Raw genomic sequence first — 18,499 nt, 5'->3', positions numbered from 1 at the left:
AAGGGACACCATTAGAAACAGACACAAATATGGATTGCAGGAGGCATATTACTTATAGCTGCATGGAGGCTTATTTAACGATATCTTTTAAATGGGTAAATCGTTTTTAGATAATTTTGTATTTATTGTATTTATTATTTTTTAGATTTATGAATAACAATGTTGACAATACACTCTCTCATTGTTTGTCATACTAATTTGGACTATTCCCATTGGATTCTTAAGGAAGAAATACTTATATTGGTAATGTACCGCCTGACATCACTATTATTCCTCAGCTGCGCAAGCTGGAGGCACCACTAATGATTAAAAAAATAAAATAATACAAGCAAAATACTTATGACACATATTATGTGTCATAAGTATATGCTTTATATTATTCTATTTATTTTTATTCCATTTTTTCTTTCAATTGGTTTAGGAGGCACCAAGAGCGGTGCCTCCCGCTGTCCATAGTAGAGTGGCAGATACAGAGGGCAGGAGGTGGTAAGGTCCGAGCACCGGGCTGCAATAGCCTATTAAAAAAAGGTGTATAGGTGACATCTATAGCAGTGCCTTGGTGACAGGGACATGCTTTCTGTCTATATGAAATCACACCCCTGTCACTGAGGCAGATGTGATTGGTCACAGTGGCGCCACCTCAGTGACAGGGACGTGCTTTCATACAAGCCATCGTTGGGGGTGGAGGGGACGGGCAGGCTACCCATCACGGACACAAGGGGAGGGGGGAGCACAATCACTATCACACCTGGGGCCAGACGGCAGGAGGTCAGACAGGGTGGAGTGCTCCCAGAGAAGAGCAGCAGCTCATTGTCCTGCTGCTGAGCAGCCCCGTCTACATGGGCTGCGCTCTGCTGCTCGGCACGCTGCGCTCTGCACCCCAGGCTGCCTCGCTGCTATCCCAGACTTCACCCAAGCCAGGACCCCAGGACAATCTTTGCCTTTAAACAAAGATTTAATAATGAGGGACAGTTCCAATTCAGTGCCAAGGGTAAGTAATAAGTCCCTTTCTTAAGGTCTGAGTATGGGCAGATCTGCTTGTTGAAGAAAGTGGAGGCCTTCCGTAGGGAGGACTAGTGGGGCTGTGTAAAAGTGTTCATAGTACATTTGGAATGTCTGTAAGATCTGAAAAGGATTTGTAACGGACAGTCCAAAAGGTGTATTGATTCGCAATATTTGGGAAGGGAAGGTGCAGAATGGGCACAAATACAATTAGCTAGTAACTGACCAGATTTATTACAGCCACGGAAGTATTTATTAAGCTGGATATCATGCGTAAATTGAGGTTTCTTCATGTAATTTGCCTCTTAATAGGTATACTTCAATAAATGTTATATTGGAACGTTAACTTTTACACTTAGAACTGGAACTGGAAAAAGTCCAGAGAAGAGCAACCAAGCTAATAAAAGGGTTAAGAAATGTAAACTATGAAGACAGACTGGACAAATTGGGATTGTGTATGTTGGAAAAGAGACTTAAGGGGAAACATGCCTAACATGTACAACTACAAATATATCAGGGCCCAAAACCAATGGTTATGCACCATTTTGGCTTTGAGGAAGGAGTCTAGGACACAAATTTTTTTTTTATAGTCAGGGAAATTAAATTGTGGGACTCTCTTCCTGGAAAGTTGGTGTCAGAAGACACAATAAATACATCTAAAATAAGGTTGGACAAACATTTATTGGTTAAAAACATCCAGAGGTACAACCAATAATTATAATTTGTCCAAAATTAAATTAATATACACAATTTATATATATGGGGATATAACAAATAGACCATACCCTCAAACCAAAGGTTGAGCTTGATGGACAGATGTCTTTTTTCAGTCTAAATTACTATGTAACTGTATTAATAGTAACTATGGGTCCGATTCAGAGTGAGTTTACATGATAGCATGGGTTGGGGGGGGGTTGTGGGGGTTTGCTACCCAGTACAGGGAATGGCCACCCAGTGATGTGCTCACAAAATTTTGGGGGAACACCGCTAAGCAGCACAGTACCAGCTTGCAGCGGTCTGCATAGCCTAGCTGTGAAACTAGATGCCGGCTGGTCATGTTCCAGGTTGCGGCTGTGACGTCACGCAAACCCCCCCCTGAGTGGTTACGGACACGTTTGCATTGTCCAGACAGTTCCCACAAAATGCTGTGCCCCCAGTCATTACTTAAACTGCAGTCACAGCAAAACCGCAGTTTAAGTGCTGGCGAATGTGCATATGCGCAGATTTCTGGAAACCACAGAGTACCAATTTTTGGAAACCAGCAATAGGTTCTGAATAAGGCCCTATATCCAAACACTAATTTCTCTTGTGTACATGGCACTTCACAACTTTATCATAGAAATAGAGAAATGCAGTTAATTCTTAGGAATTCTTTAAGTATTTCAGATGCACTTTGGTGTTGCTATTCCCAAAAAATTATGTGAGTGTCCATTTTATCAATGCCTTCAGTTTTAAAAAAATTTGAACACTCTGTTACATACAATAGAGTACAGTTAGTATACAGCTATTTAACTTATGCATTGTCTGTAATCTGTGTCTTCAGAACCGCATGCTTCTCTCCATGAAAGCACAGGTGACTTGACATGGAGACAAATTGATTTCTATGGCCGGCTGTTAACCTGGCAGTTTTCGCAAGCTGTGTTCCATTTCAGAACATGTTGAAAAGAAACATTTGTGTGGCTGAATCCTAAAAGAGGCTGCCATGACCTTTAATGGGTTAACTATCAGGAAGTCTGCTGGGTATCGGAAAATATTCCTTAACCAGAACTTTACCAAAAGTATTCTAAATTCCTGATACATTAACAGAAATGACAACTATCCCAGAACTTCCGGGTGACTCACAAATTTACTCCTTCTAAAGTGGGTAAATCCCTCACATCCTGCTTAATGGCCGTTAAGTGGGCGAGATGTGGGTCTTGACATGATTTGTTATGAACTGCCGCCACGGACCCTGCACAACAAAGTTGAGAATCCTGGCAACACAGGAATGATGTGATCTCCTGCCTCCGCCTCAGACCAAGAAAGTTGGCAAGTATGGTTCACATATAATTGTGAATATTAGTAATTTTATGTCTCTGCTGTAGAAGGGCTAGCAGAGACAGCAGCCACCTACTGAGAAAGTGGCGGTACACTTTGAAGACAAGTGGGCTTTTCCTACTACTGAGGCTGGTATGCTCTGATTAACTGGAGCTGGCATATGCTTCTTTGATCTCTTACTCTAGAGATCAGCAACATCACTATGAATTAGCAGGTCTAGCTGAGACGGAGGGTCAGGGGCTTCCCACAACCCAATATCAGCAAGTCTCCAGTACAGCTTCAGCAAAGTAAGAAAGAAAAACCATAACGACAGGCTGGCCATCTCCTGGTGCATGGTTTCATTTACAATTTATTCATCCTCATTTCATATTATATAATAATAATTGTATTTATATAGTGCTCTTTCCTCAACAGGACTCAATATAAAGGGTTAAATTGCTCACTTGAATAATCCAAGTTTTGCATGGTTGGGCAAGTTCAACCTGATACCAGGGGTGATTCAGACTGGATCACTTCTCTGCTAATTTGTAGAGCCATGCGATGAGATATCCGCTGCCCTGCCAGAGTGAAATCCTGCCTTGTGCAAGGCTGTTAATGGCTTATGGAAGATATTGCAGATGGAAGAATAGCTGCAAACCATCCACAATTCACCCACCATCCAATGATATTTTTGCAGCACGCCTTCCCTGAAAACATCTGCGCTTTTCCCGACACTTGCAACAAAATGAAGGCTTATTTATTAACAATAATTTATACAATGCACACAGATTTTGCAGCCTTTTCCAGGGTATACAGTATTTGGCCAATCACAGTCCATGCCCCAGTGGAGTTTACAATTTGCAATCAATACCACATCTCTATACACACATACTGTATACACACCAAGTTTATTGTTTGTCATGAGCCAGTTAACCTACCAGTATATTTTTGGATTTTGAGGGGAAACTGGAGTACCCAGAGGAAACACACACAAGAATGAGGAGGATATACAAACTACAGATATGACTTTGGTGGCCATCGACCCAAATACCTCGGTTCAAAAGGGCAGTAACGAAAACCATTACACTTAATATTGGAAGCAATCTTAAAAAATAATTGGAGTGGATTTAGTTATGCACATACATGTCTGTAATGCAAATACATTAAAACAAACTTGAGTGTACTGCAGGGGAACATTTCTGTACTTCCATAATAAGTGACTTGTGTTAGTTTGGGAAGAATAAGACATGTAAAATGTTTTGCTGTCATTCTGCTTCAATAAGCAATCAGTGATACTTAACTATGCTTTCATTTTAGGATGACCCACTATGATCAGTTGGAAATGCAGGCTATACAAGTAAATAAAATATATGGAATCAAAACTATAAAAATATAACATCTATATAGTAATTTACTAAAGTCTGCCCGATGTCAATGGGAGCAGAGGCGTACACCTCAGGAGCCAATATCTCCTACTGTAGCAATGGGACAAGAGGGTGGAGGAGGAGGACCACTCCGCTGTGGATGGGAATGGTGAAAGTATTAAGCAGGAAAAGAGAGTGGCGAGAGAGGGACTGTTTGGGAGCTGCACAAACAGTAGGTAACCCAGCATTATGTATGCTCAGTCCCTCTAGCAGTACATAAATAATTAAATTACATCTAATTTTTTAATGCTTTTACATCTCAGGTTTCTTTAAATTATTGGCACACTTCATTATATTGGTAGAGAAAAAAAATAAACAGCTCTTAGTTGCATATTCCTCAATGAGCGAATATAGCCCTTGATTTCAACCAAGTGCAAGGTACAAGTTTATGGAACAAAATGGAGGCATACAGAGATGCAGAAATTTACATACAGTAGGTATAAGGAGAGGAGCCCTGCATAGTGACAATGGACCTTGCTACATATGTGGGGCAGTAAAAAAAACAAAGATTTAATTCAGCAAATCTATTACATAGCATAGAGGAGAGGCGATGGTCCATTTTTAGATTACTCTTTTTATGTGGAGAGACTTGTCATTTCCACCTTGAAAAGGTTTTCAACTGTATATCCGGTAGAGCTGGCAGTCTCCAGGGTTTAAGGCGATGAAACTCATTTTGAAATTTACTAGAAATTTTACGAAGCATTGTCGATGCATTTACCAAGAGCGGGGAGTAGACATTTTATCGATTTAAAACTTTCTATATTCTCTCACTGGTGCAATCTATATTTTTAGTACTCAGGTATATGTAAACATTTACGGAAGTTTCTGATGTTAAGTAGGCTTTACTTTAGCTGGCTACATTTTACTGATCTGGTAGAGAGTTTTCTGTAAATACCTTTCAGGCAAATAAGGAAGAGAGCATTTTAATGCTAAATAAAAATTCCTAAATACAGAAATACAATACAATTGAGACGGAAACACTCTGAGTCTTTATAGTGGTGCACGGTTTTGAAAATACAGTCACTAACTCTCTCCTGCAGAAAGCAGTGTGGAACCTTTACTCATGTTCAGCCATAGGAAGTAGTTGAATTCAATTATAGTACTACAGGTACACAAGTTATGCCAGGGGATACAACAGTATTGCACATAGGCAAACATAAATAGTACAAAAGGAGCACACTTCTTTAATTCGAATTGAAGCAAAGCAGCCCGATAGGCTAGTGGCAATTCTCTTTCAAATTTGCCGAACTACATAGAAAACGGGTTAGCGAGCGCACTCTTACTCCGGGTTACTCCAGCCCATTGTGCAGTGTACACAATTCGATGTGCACTAAAATAAAAAAAAGGGGAACTTCCCTGCTACGTGTCCAAACAAGGAAAGAGTAAGTTCATCAATTCTCTTCAATTAAGAGAATTGATGAACTCACTCTTTCCTTGTTTGGACACGTAGCAGGGAAGTTCCCCTTTTTTTATTTTAGTGCACATTGAATTGTATACACTGCACAATTTCTTTTATATATTCAGTACTGTGGACTGTTGTTGGAACTCACAACCACATTTCTGTTCATCTTTGAGGACTATTGGTGTTAGTCCTACCAAAAAACCCCTACAGCTGCTTTAGCGCAAACTTTCGGTTACACTCACTTGTCTTTTTAATCCAGCCCATTGCCCACAAAGTGCATTTACTGTATAGGACAGTGCAGCCCAGCAGTGCTAGTCATGGTAGCAAAGTATAGAACATATTTAAACATGGTAATTGATACTTGTAACAAATTAACACAGCATACGTATGAACTAGCATTGATATATCATGCTGTTGACAGCAGCAGTACACCACACACTGTGTCAATAAATATTAACAATTGATTGTGTTGTAAACATACATTGACACCCTGTGTACCTTCGTCCTGAGGTATTACATAGTAGAAACATGGGGAAGCAAGAGATCTGGTAGGGGACACAGAAATACTTTTTCAACTAAAGCTGAACATGAGTGTGGGCAGGGCTTAAAGTGGTCCTGGAGAGGTGGTGGAGCCTCTGACATCCCCCTCCTCATTAGGTGGAGCCCAGATTAGTTTTCAGGACCAACTGCAAACTACAAAGTTTGTATCTTATCTCCCATACTTTATAAAGGGACAGTGGCCACACAGTAGCACCATCTTATTTACATCACAGCGCATCTAGTGACCCTGATTTATATTACATCACTTAGTATAGTCCCTTATTTACATTATGACACAGAGCATACGGTCATAAGGTCAACCACAGGAAGGTCTACATTCATTAGGTCGACCACTTAAGGTCGACATGGGTCTTGGTCGACATGGTCATTATGTGGACACAAACAGTAGGTTGACACGGGGAAGGTTGACAGTCAAAAGATTGACACAGGTTTTTGACTTTTCTTTTTAGCCAACATGTGTCGGCAGGAGGTATTTCATGCTGTACCATCCACTAGGGTGTGGTGGGAGAATAAATGTGTGCCAAGAGTAGCAACAATGTGTCAACATTCGGTACAATAACTGAAAAACCCATGTCGATCTTTTGACTGTCAACCTTCCACATGTCGACCTACTACTTGCGTCGCCCTAATAACCCTGTCGACCTAGACCCATGTCGACCTTCCTGTGGTCGACCCAATGAACTCAACCCTTGACACAGTAGTACCCCTTAGTCAAGTTCAGTTACACCAGGGGTGGCCTGTCCTCAAGATCTACCAACGGTGCATGTTTTCCAGGAAACCTGTGGATCTATAGTAGGGATGAATGCAGCAGGTTTGAAAATGTGACAGTTAGTAATGACTACAGCTGTGCAGCAGCTAGGTGATCTGGAAAATGTGGACCGTTGGTAGATCTTGAGGACCGGTTTGGCCACCTCTGAGTTACACAATATGACTACTTATTCATGTATGCCACACAGTACTTTTTCTTTTACACATAATGGCCATAGCAGTAGTACCCATTACACAAAATGTCCACAGTAGTTGCCTTTTATACACATTTCTGTCTCTGTCCCTTTAGCTTCCTCTCCTCTCTTTTTCACTTCAGCGGCAGCGATGGCATGACTTCACATATAACGTTGCAGAACATAAGGCCACTGAAAGAGGCTTTTCTGATGGAATTACTGTGCAGGGCTGTGGTGGAGGTAGAACAGATTTCCCCCCACCATTACAGGTGAGGGAACTTGGTTCCACCCAGTTCCTCCCCACACTTTTACCTCTGAGTTTGGGTTCTACACTTATTAATGCTGGAGATACAGATATATACAATCCAGGTATTCATGGTAGTCAGTCTCTGGCAGTTAAACAGGCATATCTGCCTCCCAGCGAACTAATCAGGAAGTGGCCTAGATTGTCCCAATTGTCCATTCAGGAATGAAGCTGGGTATTTTACACCATATAAGCAATTACTATTATTAAATCTAAATGAATTGGCCTTCTATTAATATGTACTGTTGTGGGATTTGAAAAAACGTGGTAAACACAAATTGTAATTTGAAGATAAAAACCAAGCAAGACTTGTTGGAATGCTGAGTAATTTCCATGCAAAATCAAGCCAAGCCTTTCCCACATACATAAAAGACCACACGTGCTTTCAAAGAAAGCCATGGTACGCAAAAAAAATGCATGTGTCTTCTTTAAGCAATATAATGGCATATATTCAATGCCGTGGGCGAGCGGTGACTGCGAGCAGGACTTTTTGCTCACAGTCACCGCTCACCCTGTCAGTATTCAACTGACCCCCCTCATTCGCAAATTCCCCCTCGCTCCGTTTTTTGAGCGAGGGGGAATTTGCGAATGTGCCTCCAAAAGCTGCGAGAGCCGAGGCTAATTACAGCGAGTTTGCTGCACTAGCCTCGGCTCTCGCAGTTTAGGGGAATCCTCGCCGTTCTGTGACTGCGAGGATTCCCCCGGAACGTTGCATAGTGCGAGCGGCCGGCGCGGGGGTTAAACTGCGAGGATCACTGGTTTTCTGTGATCCTCGCAGTTTAACCCCCTCGCCGGCCGCTCGCACCGGCATTGAATACTCACCAATGAGTTTATTAAAAGCGGTTGTCAAGCATAGGTCAGTAAAAAGAAAATGCAAACGATTTTAAAAAAATAGAAACAAAATGGTTATTGTGCAAATTCCCAAACAAAGATGATGGTGTAAATGTAATAGGGTGCGAGGAACCGGAGGAGTGACAGTTTGTCCAAGAATGGCCATATTTTTAAAGAGGCAATCATTTACAAAGGAAAACCAGTTACCTTCTAAATAATTACCGGACCTGGATATGGATATGGACAACCACCAGCACCGGATTACATTTCCTCCATATGTGCATTTATTTGTTGTTAGGTGAACAGGAGAACCAGCAGTGACTGGGTCACAATGTTCCATGATTGTCAGCAGAAGCAGCTGGGACGTACCTGCTCATTACAGGTACTTATTTCTGGGAAAGATGTATTGACCAGTGCTGGTGTTATGATGTCCTCTAATGCTAACATGCTTAATGCCAAACTGGTGTTGCAGCCAAACTCAGGACAACGCAGAATGTGAGAAAATACAAACAAAAATATACTGTAAACATGAAACAAAAGGCAAATTCGCATTTAAACTTTCTACTGTAAGACCAGCTCTAGGAAAAGCTCTTCCCCACTCACTATACGAGAGAAGCTCTAAGAAAAGCTCTGCCTCACTGACTGTATGGGGTCAGCTATAGGAAAAGCTTTCCCCCACCCACTATACAAGAGTAGCTAGGAAATGTTCTTGCCTACTAACTTTAAAAAATCAGCTAAAGGAAAAGATTTTTCCCCACACACTGCACATTACCAGCTCTATGAAAAACTCTACACCACACACACTACTTAAGATCAGCACTACTAAAAGCTTTTCGCTGCTCACTATACAAAATCAGTTTAGTGAAAGGACTTCCCAACTCTATCAAGAAGACCAGCTCCAGGAACAGCTCTTCTCTCACTATACAAAGTCGGTTTTAGTAAAAGCTCTTCCCCCAACTTTAACAGAATCCTTAGATGCTACACCAAAACCCCAAATATGGTCTGTCACTACCCCTTTACACATGCCATACCATGCAGGGTCTAATGGTGTGTACACCTGGTACAATGCAGCATGATATTTTGATTATATAGTCATGATCGCATTGGTATCGCATGCAGATCGCACAGGTTTTTTACCATGCGTTCCCGATGCGAGCTCCTGGGACAGCACAAATCCAAACTCAGACATGGTAGCAATGACTATATAGTGAAAATCTAATGCAGATAGCATGGATTGTATGTAAATAGCACATGAGTTTGATATTTGACTTGCTATGCAATCTTTGCTAAGGAATCTCACCGTGTGTACACACCATAACACCGAATTCTCAAACTCTCTCTATGCTCTAGGCTTCCCCACTATGTTCACTTTGTAATCTTACACATTTCTCACACTCACTAGCTGAAAAATAGCCCATATTACCCTTTGAGTACCAAGTGACATGGTCAAAATAGATGTGAAAATTGCCAAGCAAACATTTCTATTCATCAGAATGATCTGTAATGTTTACCTTATATAGGACATGTAATCTGGTTTTACACAACATTTTATATATTCACTGTGTCACCTGCCAGCATTGAGCTGCCCCAAAGGCTGCTTCAAATGTATTGGCTGTGTCACATGCAGCTCAATGCTGGCAGGTGACACAGTAAATCACCCGCACACAGGCCGGAAAATCAAGATCCAGCATTCGGTCACTTGTTCCAGCAGATACATCGTATACATTCTGTCTTGCCCATGTGGGCTCTACTACGTGGGCAAGACGGAGTGCCAATTCAAAGAAAGAATGGCGAACCATCGCCTCGCCATCAGACAGGCTTTAATGACAGGCCGCAGCGAACAACCGGTTGCGAGGCACTGTGCGGAAAAGAAGCACAGTGTGGCAAGCATCAGGTCAAAAATTATAGACCAGGTTCCTGAACCACCTAGGGGGGGTAATAGAAAAAGGATGCTTTTGCAATTGGAGGCGAGGTGGATTCACCTCTTGGACACCCTCTCCCCTCGGGGCCTTAATGAGCAGCATGGAATGTATCATTTTCTATAAAAATAATTATGTATTAAGTATTTCATTTTTTTCATGTTGCCATGGAGCCCCCAGAAAATTGTGAACCACTGCATAGGATGTATTTTGGCATAAGATCGTAATTATATATAAATAGGTATAGGCACATCATTTGCTGTGCACATATAAATAGCCAGTATATATCCTGTGATTACAGTGGAATACACAAAAAAAACCTTAACTGCAAGCTTTTAAATGTCTTACTTATGTCCGTATGTGTTTCTTAAATATTTTTTCCATTTTTAACACTGTTTTAGCGATTTATTCGCTTCTTTTATGGCTATATCAGCCTCTTAAATTCACAGCACTTATGATAATATGCATGTTTTATATTGATTGGCTAATTTTTTTTGTTGTTTCCCCCTAGTTCCCATGGTAACCGTCCCTCCATAGAATTCAGAGCGAGGCTTGGCTTCCAAGCCGGACCGCAGCGCATAGAGACGCACGCAGACGTCAGGGGGAGTCACTGGGAGTGGCTGAATGCTGGACATGGCGACGGCCTCCCTAATGGCGCCCGACGGAGCGGTGGACGCTGTGAGTGGGCGGAAGCGCAGGTGTGCGATGGATTACAGGTAAGGGGGGCGGAGAGATGGGGTGCACAGGGGGAGGTTTTCTTCACATGATTGTTTGTATAAATCACGTTTGTTAGCACTGTTATATTGATCCCTGAGGACGGGCACACGCTGCCCGAAACATGTAGGAGCAATAAACTTCCACTAAAGTTTCTTCACTAAATCCGAGAGTGCCGCCTGATCATTTGATCCCCTATATATATATATATATATATATATATATATATATATATATATATATATATATATATATATATATATATATATATATATATATATATATATATATATATATATATATATATATATATATACACACACACATACACACATACATACACACACACCTCCAAATCAGCTGGCACTCTGCACAGGGTGTACAACAGGCTCTGGTGCAGCTGGCACTCTGCACAGGGTGTACAACAGGCTCTGGTGCCCTAAGCATAACAAGGAATTGTGTCCTGAAAAAAGGGGGTAACACCCCGAAAGCTTGACCTATGTAAATACAATTCTGCGTGTTTTTCACTACTTTTGCTTCCCGAGCGCCATTTTTTGGAATATATATATATATATATATTATATATATATATATATATATATATATATATATATGCTCCACAGTGTTGCAGCCCACTAATCTGGGACTACCAGCAAGACAAATGAAATTACCAGACAAGGGTCTTAATGTAAGTAAAAGTTTACTGCACTATACGAAATTCTAACATCTCAAAAGCCCCCTCCAACATCTGCAAAAGAGCACACTTCTGGGGCACTGGTGTGTCATCATATATCCTTGGGCACACTTATTTAGCATCAGTATGCTGGAGAGCAAGTAACCATTTTCTTGTAGCACATGTTCACATTCTTCTTTGCAGTTTTTAGTCCAAGGTATTCATGGAGTGAGGACATCAGCACTGTGGGCCTTATTCTAGTTCACTCTTTCTGACAAAATCCTTCTTAGATGGACAAAACCATGTGCACTGCAGGTGGGGCAGATGTTACTTGTGCAGAGAGAATTAGATTTGGGTGGGGTTATACTGCAAAGTGAGCTCTATATTGCAGTATTAAAATAAAGCAGTAAGTATTTTCCCTGCACAGAAACAAAATAACTCCCCCAAAGCTAATTATTTCTGCACAAGTAACACCTGCCCCACCTGAAGTGCACATGGTTTTGTCCATCTAAGAAGGATTTTGTCAGAAAGAGTGAACTAGAATAAGGCCCATTGGGGCAAGTACATAATAATGTTTTGGATGTCAACTACAAATCAGAATATCCTAACCCCTGTAGAACAACAATGATATTCATTTAAATCATTGGATTTCCTGTATGTACATGTGCCTAGTTCCTTACAATCAGTCTTAAATTGCATTAATTGAACATTACTCATGGTTCTTCTTTTTTTACAGCATCATGCAAGTTACAGTAACTGGAAAAAAAGAAAAAGCAGTAAACCAAGCAGCACTTTTGGGAATGAAGAAGTTCCTGGCTAATGCGGTTATTGTTAATGGATGCACATAAATTCCATTGTCTACTATTTGCAAACAGCTGACCAAACTGTAGGGTCTGAGCCAATTAATCAACAAAAACTATTAAGAGGCCAGGCATTTCTTAGCTCAATATGCAGACAACTCAGATACAATAGGGCCTAATAAGCTTCTGACTTCTCCTAGGAGAGTCACAATGAAACTGCAAGTTACTGTTTTCAGATCACGCAGCTGTACCAGGAATACAGAGAAGAAGAAGTCAAGAACGAATGCAAGGAACAAGTTCTCAGTGAACAGATTGCATGGTATGTGTACTCACTTGATCTGTTTACATCTGACAGCAGCTGTCTCCAACTGCGAGCATACCAATAGAAGCCAGTTACAAAAGTAATGTAGACCCCCTGGAATCCGACTGCCATTAACTTATCTAAACTAAGAGGGCTCTCACATTGTTTCATTTTGAGGCCTAGAATACCAAAGTGACAGGACATAAATCTGCCCTCTTCCAAATATTAACAACACAGGTAGATTTGTGGATCCACAGAAACCTGACAAGACTTAATACAAATGTAAACGCAAACGGTTGTAAAAATGTGCAGGGTATAAATCGCTTACACAAAGCCTCAGTTGTTAAAGACCTGTGGGTTAAAGTTAACTTTAAGACATGAAGCAAACTTGTTTTCTATTTCTGTATTCTCATGTACCTGAAACTGTCCTCCCAAAAAAATATGCATTGTATTTGCAGTGTGTATGCTGGGAACGGGATCATTGGACGACACCACAAGGTCGACATGTATCAAGGTCAACATGACTGAAGGTCGACATGGGGTTAGGTCAACATGGGGATGGTCAACAGTCAAAAGGTCAACATGGGGTTTTTCATGTTTTTATCCCGAACGTCGACACTGTTGACAAGGACACTAAAAAAGTGCTTGGTGCTTGCATCGTTCTCCAGTTTCTTCCCACAATCCAAACATATACTGGTAGGTTAATTGGCTCCCAACAAAATGAACCCTAGAATGTCTGTGTGTGGGAATACAGATTGTAAGCTCCACTGGGGCAGTTTAAATATTCTCTGGAAAGTGCTGAGGAATATGTGTGCGCTATATAAATAAGGTGGCACAATAATAATAATGATGGTTTGTATGATAAACTTGGGTCCTACCTAGCAAAAAGTGTGAATGGAAGTATGTAAAAGGAAGCCAATTACACAGTGACGTTTTGGGTCTACAGTCATGTTTAATGCAGTTTATAAATACTGAAGCTATGGGCAGATCAGCAAAAGACCATTACTTTGCTTTGTCTAAAATATGCAGCTTCATAAATAAAAGTAAATATAATAATCACCAGAGAAAATAGGTCTATAGAAAATACATTAATCTCTTTAAAATCGTACACCTTTAATTATACCCTCTTAGATTATGTCTAAATAGAATTATACATTTTATAGAATGTTGATGATCGTGTCGCTATAAAGCCAACACGGAGAACACATGTAGAGGAAATCAAATGTAAAAAGGATTGGTCACTTAGGGCGGGATGTATTAAAATACATTGCCGCCCTTCGCCGCCCCCCCGCCGCGATGCTGCCGCATATGTACTAACATATGCGGCTGGCATCGCGGTGCGGTGACGGAGGCCCCCCGCGATACCTGTACACTGGTGTGCGGGGGGTCTCCGTCACCTCCCTGCCGCCTGGTTCTCCCCCTCACGCCGGGGACAGCTATGCATGCTGTCCCCGGCGCTTCCTCCTCCCCCCTGCAGCCGGAAGGATGTCCGGCTGCTTCACTAGGGGGAGGCAGGGCTTACCTTCCGGGGTCCAGGAGGACCCTTCAGGAAGGTAAGCCAGAGGGGGTGTCGGCAAGGCGGCGGGTTTGCGTCGGCGAAAAGAAGCCCATAGGCTTCTATAGGGTATCGCCACCCAAAGGTGGCGATACCCTTCAGTGCGGTATCATTTTTGATACATTGGAAAATGTGGTAAAACCGGGGTTTTACCGCATTTTCCATTTGATACATCTCGCCCTTAAACTCAAATAACACAACTACTGTACCAGAGAATAGGCAATCAGTGACATTATAGTTCAATAAAGGAGGAATAGGTATTTTCGTAATTTTTTTTAAGGTCATTTTTGGGTAACTGCGCTTCAAATCAGACATATGTAGATATATATATATATATATATATATACAGCAAGTTTGTGCATCAATATTGCTATAAATTGCTTTTTGGGTACATATATAACAGATTGCAGAAAACTGGGCAAGCTCCCAAGTTTCAGTAAGAGTTAGCATTCATGATATAACCTTGTTCTCACAATTCAGATATGTTCCTAGAAGTAGTTAAGCTTTTCGCTAGAAATGAAAACATCTGTGCTATGCTGCTCCGTCTCAGCACTGCAGGAGGCCCGATATTTATTTAACAAACCCAGCTCTACTCCCGATTCTAAATAGTTATCTGTGCTGTGTTCTGGGGCCGGTCTAATCTGTAGATAAGTTGATGAATGAATGGCATGTCCACAGCACAGGTAGTTGGTAAAAATGGAATGGTGTAACAGAGAAGCATTTTCATATATTTAAATAATATAGATCAATACTTATTTATGCGTGGCACGACTCATAAGTCTTCCAAAAAATGACCAACATTTCAGTCTCAGCAACTTCTATCAAGAATATGTGAGTGTCACTTGTGATGGTGTCTGCACTGCTCCCCATGACCCGGTATGGTGACTGGCACATCTGAAATGTTTGGGAAAGGCAGATGCAGGATTTTGACTGGCACCTCTGAAATGTTTGGGGAGGGAGACACCCAAGCTTGAAGAGGAAAAATACAGACAGTGTGGCGCTCAATAATACACGCAAAACAGTTATAATAGTAAAAAAAATATGCATAATTTAATAACACAAATCACAAAAACAAGCGAAAATAGTTACAATACACAAATAAATAAATATATAAATGCACCTACCGGTGGTAAAGAGTAAAAATGGTCAGACCAAACTACAAGATATCACACTATTTTACAGATAATAGATAAATACATAGAGACAATGCTGAATTAGCCCGAATCCCTATTGGGTACTAGTTGATCTAAATGATAATTCTAGTTGTCCAAAAGATGACTGAGTCTAATCAGCAAGTATTGGAGTACACAAGGATATCCTTTTACGGTATCAATGTTAAGACCTGATTATCTCCATATACACGTGGGGTGAAGAATGTTGAAAATTACTAGGGGTGTCATCAAATCAGGCCGTTTGTATTGGCCGTTCACATCTCCCTGCACTGATATGGGGTCACCAGATCATGTCTAGCTGGATATTCCAGTGGGCACAGCTCCTTAGAAAACATGTTTTGCCACACACACAGGGTGGCATTTTTTATTCAGCAGTCAGCAGGATCTCCAGGCAATTCGCTTAGCACAAATACTGTGCAATAACCTGCCTTAAAGGACTCCAATACAACAACGGAATGTCCTTGTGCTACCAGTAGCAGTACCCCACCAGGCTGTGTGAGCATCATCTAGTGCAAGGAGCTGCGGACCGCCGATACTAAAGGCATGATCCGAGGACACCCCTGATAATTTTCAACATTTTGCACCCCACGTGTATATGGAGATAATCAGGTATTAACATTAATATCATAAAAGGATATCCTTGTGTACTCCAATACTTGCTGACAGACTCAGTCATATCTTGTGATATCTTGTAGTTTGGTCTGAATATTTTTTACTATTTCACCTCGGGAAGTGCATTTCTATATGTATTTATGTATTGTTACCGTTTTTGCCATTTATTGTGTTATTAAATTATATTAATTTGTTTACTAGGTACTTATATGTTAGTTAGGCGCCCACTATAGTTAGTACGCTCATACTCCCACTATCCATGTCCGCGTGGAGTTGATTTTATATAGTGTGGCGAGTGCAGCAAGCCACCGAGCCCCAATCGTGGCGAGGGTAGCGAGCCCCGCGAGGGGACGTGTAAAACTAGCAAATAGCTTAGTGGGCGCCCAACTAACATATAAGTACCGTTTACTATAATATCTTTTTTTTCGCATGTATTATTGAGCGCCACACGGTTTGTAATTTTCCTATTTGTGCTTTTGGAGGTTAGAATACCTCCCCTGTGGTGGCTGCTGAAATACTTCACACATTTACATTCCCTAGCACCTTAGACATTTGTTTTAATACAGTACCTATGCTTGAAGGTATCATATTTCATTACAGCACACATTTAACTATAACGAAGAAAAACACTTGCATTATATATAAAACGAATATATTAGTTTCTGCATTGTATGTGTGAGTTGTATTGGTCTTTACAAGAAAATGCACAGTCTGTGGGAAATGAGCGCTTGAAGTTAACCATGTACAGACGTGTCCACATACATCTATCCTCCATGTGATACAAGTCACATTATGCATAACACACAAGCTCCATGTGACTCTGTAGTGCCAGGTGTCTCTCTTGCAACCTTTTCCATTAAATTGGGTCTCATTTGAATATGATGCATAAGCAGCTTCTGTTGATTAAATTATATGCGGTATGTCTTAGGAATGGCCATCGGTGTGGTTATCATCGATGGTTACCAACTATGCAATGGATATCCATTGATGGTTTCACCAATCGATGGTCATCTCTATTTTTTACTGACTAGTGGGGCTTCATAGCTTCATAGTTTCCAGGGAAAGAGCGATGATCCATATCCTGACACTCGTTAAAAAATTATAATAATAATCACTTATGTGTCATCGATGGACGGGAACCATCTGGTTCTCCCCCATCAATGGCAAATGTATTTAATATCAGCCATGTCCGAAACTAGGCAATCATTTGTAGTGCAGACTGTATGTCAGGAAATGCTTGGAACAAATGGACAGGTACAGTAAGAAATGGTAAGCTGCTGGCCTATACAGACTAGCACACGACAGACACAAATAACCTAATGTAATGACACTGTGTTGAAAAATGAGCAAAGCTTTGAACTAGTTCCTGCATTTTGCAAAGAATTGAACCAGAGAACTATAGAATAAAAAAACACAATGATAGCGCATCCCCAGAATTAGCACACGACATTTAACATCATAAATTGTTAGCACAGGAGGTGTAGAAAAGTGGAACATACATATTGCTTCTCTAAGCCACAGAAGAATTGATGCAACCAATCAGTAATACACAGTGGACAGTTCCCAGAAGTTAAACTTCCATCAGCCTCCAATCTCATACAGACATCCAGGGGGGAAAGCGGACACAGCAGCTGCAGAGCAGAGCAGCCACCAGAGAAATATAAAGTTGCGATTTTGAAATATTCAAATTATCGATGGTATGATACATCAAGAGCTGATATTTTTTTAAGTCGATATTAATGTTAAGTATTTATTAAAAAATTTAAATAAATAAAAAATCATTACCATTTTTTCTTTAATTTGTCTAAGTTAAGAGTCCACTGTTTCTATAAAATCTAGGAGTGAGCATATTGCTGGGCATTACAACTGCTAAGCTTTATATGGTTTACATTACTGACATTATTACTGGAAATTACGAATCCAATGCTTATTTCTGGCTTTAAAATAGGTGTTACTGGTGCCACTAGGCCTTTAACTCACAGCACATTATACAAGTTATTGAAAATAGCATTGGACAGGTGTGTGTAATTTCATTCTTTGCCTCAGGCAGTAGAAAGACTAGACTTAAACTTGCTAAAGAGGCACGTACAGGAAACAGAAAGCTGCTTGGCTGATCTAAGTTATATTACATGTATACGCTAATGTTTGAATAGAGAATAAAAATAACTTATATAATATAGTTTTATAATTATATATATATATATATATATATATATATTCAGGGCTTAAAGTGGTCATGCAGATTTGGGGGAACTCATTTCTCTCTGCCACC

General features: G+C 40.7%; 1 protein-coding gene across 2 annotated transcripts in view; it reads right to left on the bottom strand.

The window, feature by feature from the left end:
• Positions 1-18,499, bottom strand: part of PALD1 (phosphatase domain containing paladin 1) — a 237,769-nt gene that overhangs the window by 9,205 nt on the left and 210,065 nt on the right. The window lies entirely within an intron of this gene.

The sequence above is a fragment of the Crinia signifera genome, chromosome 6 (assembly GCF_055691185.1).
Source record: "Crinia signifera chromosome 6, ASM5569118v1, whole genome shotgun sequence".
In the NCBI taxonomy this organism is placed as follows: Eukaryota; Metazoa; Chordata; class Amphibia; order Anura; family Myobatrachidae; genus Crinia; species Crinia signifera.
The sequence above is the reverse complement of the archived record's forward strand: the minus strand, read 5'-3'. Positions and strand labels throughout refer to the sequence as shown.